The following is a 5,000-nucleotide window of genomic DNA, read 5'->3' as shown; positions in this document are numbered from 1 at the left end:
ATGAAGTTTGGAGTTTGGAAAAAGAAAATTGGGTTGGACAATTTCGGATCTTATGCAAGTGGGTTGGACAATTTTTGGTCCAAATGAATTACAACCGTCCAAAGAGCCATTGAAACTCCAGTTTTTCCGGCTTGTAAAAATTCCCACTTTTTTCGGATTGGATGGTTCACACCCGGTGTGGACCATTTCTCAAACTTCCGGATTGTACGCGATCCAAATTATGGATGTAGGCAAAAATTCAAATTTATTAAAAATATAAAATATGAAGTTTGGAGTTTGGAAAAAGAAAATTGGGTTGGACAATTTCGGATCTTATGCAAGTGGGTTGGACAATTTTTGGTCCAAATGAATTACAACCGTCCAAAGAGCCATTGAAACTCCAGTTTTTCCGGCTTGTAAAAATTCCCACTTTTTTCGGATTGGATGGTTCACACCCGGTGTGGACCATTTCTCAAACTTCCGGATTGTACGCGATCCAAATTATGGATGTAGGCAATACTTTTTTTATATTTTGAAAAAGTTCAAATTTATTAAAAATATAAAATATGAAATCTGCAGTTTGGAAAAAAAATTGGAAGTTTGAAACCTGAAGTTCAACAAAAAAAACGGCGCAAAAATCAGCAAAGCGGGGGCAACTAAGCGGATGCGGCCAGCCGTCAGTGAAAAATGGCCCCAAAACTGAGCGCATGCGGCCAAGCGTCGGTGCAAAATGGCCCGAAAACAGTCCCGTCGGTGCCCCCGTCGGGCTAAAATGACCCGAAAACAGTTCAGCTGGGGAAAATTAAGCGGATCCGGCCAAGAGTCGGTGGAAATTGGCCCGAAAACAGCCCAGCGGCAAGCGGAAGCGGCTAACGTTGGGGAAAAGTGACCCGAAAACAGTTAAGCGGGGGAAAACTAAGCGGATGCGGCCACGCGTTGGGGAAAACAAAGCGGATCCGGCCCAGAGTCGGTGGAAATTGGCCCGAAAACAGTCCAGCGGCAAGCGGAAGCGGCTAACGTTGGGAAAAAGTGACCCGAAAACAGTTCAGCGGGGGAAAACTAAGCGGATGCGGCCACGCGTTGGGGAAAACTAAGCGGATCCAGCCAAGTGTTGGGGAAAAATGGCCCGAAAACAGCCCAGCGGCAAGCGGAAGCAGCTAACGTTGGGGAAAAGTGACCCGAAAACAGTTAAGCGGGGGAAAACTAAGCGGATGCGGCCACGCGTTGGGGAAAACTAAGCGGATACGGCCAAGAGTCGGTGGAAATAGGCCCGAAAACAGTCCAGCGGCAAGCGGAAGCGGCTAACGTTGGGCAAAAGTGACCCGAAAACAGTTCAGCGGGGCAAATTTTTGAAATTTTTTTTGAAATTTTGAAATTTTTTTGAATTTTTGAAATTTTTGAAGTTTTTTTGGGATTTTGGACTTTTTTTGAATTTTTGAATTTTTTGAATTTTTTTGAATTTTTTTGAATTTTTTGAATTTTTTTTGAATTTTTGAATTTTTTTTTTTTTTTTGAATTTATTTGATTTTATAAATTTTTTGTGATTTTTTGAGATTTTTTTGAATATTTTACATGGGTGATTTCGACTTGGGGGATTTTCAGGGGGTGGTAACCCTGGGCGTGGCTAGAGCCTCAAAATGCATATTCCCCTATAGGGGGGCAAGGTTTTCAAAAATGGGTGCCCCCTCATGTACACGCGCGTGGGTGTACATGGCCCCGTCGGTGCCAGCGTGGGTGGAAAATGGCCCGAAAACAGCCCAGCGGCAAGCGGAAGCGGCTAACGTTGGGCAAAACTGACCCGAAAGCAGTATAGCTTGGAAAATTAAGCGGATGCAGCCAATTGTTGGCGAAAACTAAGCGGATACGGCCAAGTGACGGTGAAAAATGGCCCGAAAACAGTCCAGCGGCAAGCGGAAACGGCTAACGTTGGGCAAAAGTGACCCGAAAACAGTTCAGCTGGGGGAAATTAAGCGGAAGCAGCCAAGCGTTGGGCAAAACCAAGCGGATACGGCCAAGAGTCGGTGGAAAATGGCCCGAAAACAGTCCAGCGGCAAGCGGAAACGGCTAACGTTGGGACAAAGTGACCCGAAAACAGTTCAGCTGGGGAAAATTAAGCGGATGCAGCCAAGCGTTGGGGAAAACTAAGCGGATCCGACCCAGAGTCGGTGGAAATTGGCCCGAAAACAGCCCAGCGGCAAGCGGAAGCGGCTAACGTTGGGGAAAAGTGACCCGAAAACAGTTCAGCGGGGGAAAACTAAGCGGATGCGGCCACGCGTTGGGGAAAACTAAGCGGATACGGCCAAGTGTTGGGGAAAAATGGCCCGAAAACAGCCCAGCGGCAAGCGGAAGCGGCTAACGTTGGGGAAAAGTGACCCGAAAATAGTTAAGCGGGGGAAAACTAAGCGGATGCGGCCACGCGTTGGGGAAAACTAAGCGGATGCGGCCAAGTGTCGGTGGAAATTGGCCCGAAAACAGCCCAGCGGCAAGCGGAAGCGGCTAACGTTGGGCAAAAGTGACCCGAAAACAGTTCAGCGGGGGAAAACTAAGCGGATGCGGCCACGCGTTGGGGAAAACTAAGCGGATACGGCCAAGAGTCGGTGGAAATTGGCCCGAAAACAGTCCAGCGGCAAGCGGAAGCGGCTAACGTTGGGCAAAACTGACCCGAAAAAAGTTCAGCGGGGCAAATTTTTGAAATTTTTTTTGAAATTTTTTTGAATTTTTGAAATTTTTGAAGTTTTTTTGGGTTTTTGGACTTTTTTTGAATTTTTGAAATTTTTGAATTTTTTTGAATTTTTTTGAATTTTTTGAATTTTTTTTGAATTTTTGAATTTTTTTTTTTTTTTTGAATTTATTTGGTTTTATAAATTTTTTGTGATTTTTTGAGATTTTTTTGAATATTTTACATGGGTGATTTTGACTTGGGGGATTTTCAGGGGGTGGTAACCCTGGGCGTGGCTAGAGCCTCAAAATGCATATTCCCCTATAGGGGGGCAAGGTTTTCAAAAATGGGTGCCCCCTCATGTACACGCGCGTGGGTGTACATGGCCCCGTCGGTGCCAGCGTGGGTGGAAAATGGCCCGAAAACAGCCCAGCGGCAAGCGGAAGCGGCTAACGTTGGGCAAAACTGACCCGAAAGCAGTATAGCTTGGAAAATTAAGCGGATGCAGCCAATTGTTGGCGAAAACTAAGCGGATACGGCCAAGTGTCGGTGAAAAATGGCCCGAAAACAGTCCAGCGGCAAGCGGAAACGGCTAACGTTGGGCAAAAGTGACCCGAAAACAGTTCAGCTGGGGGAAATTAAGCGGAAGCAGCCAAGCGTTGGGGAAAACCAAGCGGATACGGCCAAGAGTCGGTGGAAAATGGCCCGAAAACAGTCCAGCGGCAAGCGGAAACGGCTAACGTTGGGACAAAGTGACCCGAAAACAGTTCAGCTGGGGAAAATTAAGCGGATGCAGCCAAGCGTTGGGGAAAACTAAGCGGATCCGGCCCAGAGTCGGTGGAAATTGGCCCGAAAACAGTCCAGTGCCAAGCGGAAGCGGCTAACGTTGGGCAAAAGTGACCCGAAAACAGTTCAGCGGGGGAAAACTAAGCGGATGCGGCCACGCGTTGGGGAAAACTAAGCGGATACGGCCAAGTGTTGGGGAAAAATGGCCCGAAAACAGCCCAGCGGCAAGCGGAAGCGGCTAACGTTGGGGAAAAGTGACCCGAAAACAGTTAAGCGGGGGAAAACTAAGCGGATGCGGCCACGCGTTGGGGAAAACTAAGCGGATCCGGCCAAGTGTCGGTGGAAATTGGCCCGAAAACAGCCCAGCGGCAAGCGAAAGCGGCTAACGTTGGGCAAAAGTGACCCGAAAACAGTTCAGCGGGGGAAAACTAAGCGGATGCGGCCACGCGTTGGGGAAAACTAAGCGGATACGGCCAAGAGTCGGTGGAAATTGGCCCGAAAACAGTCCAGCGGCAAGCGGAAGCGGCTAACGTTGGGCAAAACTGACCCGAAAACAGTTCAGCGGGGGAAAACTAAGCGGATGCGGCCACGCGTTGGGGAAAACTAAGCGGATACGGCCAAGAGTCGGTGGAAATTGGCCCGAAAACAGTCCAGCGGCAAGCGGAAGCGGCTAACGTTGGGCAAAACTGACCCGAAAACAGTTCAGCGGGGGAAAACTAAGCGGATGCGGCCACGCGTTGGGGAAAACTAAGCGGATACGGCCAAGTGTTGGGGAAAAATGGCCCGAAAACATCCCAGCGGCAAGCGGAAGCGGCTAACGTTGGGCAAAAGTGACCCGAAAACAGTTCAGCGGGGGAAAACTAAGCGGATGCGGCCACGAGTTGGGGAAAACTAAGCGGATACGGCCAAGGGTCGGTGAAAAAGGGCCCGAAAACAGTCCAGCGGCAAGCGGAAGCCGCTAACGTTGGGCAAAAGTGACCCGAAAACAGTCCAGCGGGGGAAAACTAAGCGGATGCGGCCAAGCGTTGGGGAAAACTAAGCGGATACGGCCAAGCGTCGGTGAAAAAGGCCCGAAAACAGTCCAGCGGCAAGCCGAAGCGGCTAACGTTGGGCAAAAATGGCCAAAAGCGGTGGAGCAGGGCGGTCTGAATCTATGCATCCACATAAAATGGGGGGTAAACCTGGGGGATTTCCAGGGGGTGGTAACCCTGGGCGTGGCTGGAGACCCAAAATGCATATTCCCCTATAGGGGGGAAGGATTTTTGGAAGAGGCAGCCCCTCATGTACATGCCAAGCGGGGTGTACATGGCCCCTGTGGGTGCCTCCGTCGGTGTAAAATGGCCCGAAAAACAAGATTATGTTACCCGAAAACACGATTATGTTACCGAAAAAGCACGGTTGAGCGGGGGCAGTAAGCACGGTTGAGCGGGGGCAAAGAACACGGTTGAGCGGGGGCAAAAAACACGGTGCAGCGGGGACAAAAGACACGATTCGGGGGCAAGGAACACGAATATGTTACCGAAAAACACGGACCACGCGGGTTGAAATCCCCAGCCGTAGAACCGGCGAAACACGG

This window comes from Carex rostrata, unplaced genomic scaffold, assembly GCF_964058835.1.
Source record: "Carex rostrata unplaced genomic scaffold, lpCarRost1.2 SCAFFOLD_36, whole genome shotgun sequence".
NCBI lineage: Eukaryota > Viridiplantae > Streptophyta > Magnoliopsida > Poales > Cyperaceae > Carex > Carex rostrata.
Note: the sequence above shows the minus strand (reverse complement) of the source record.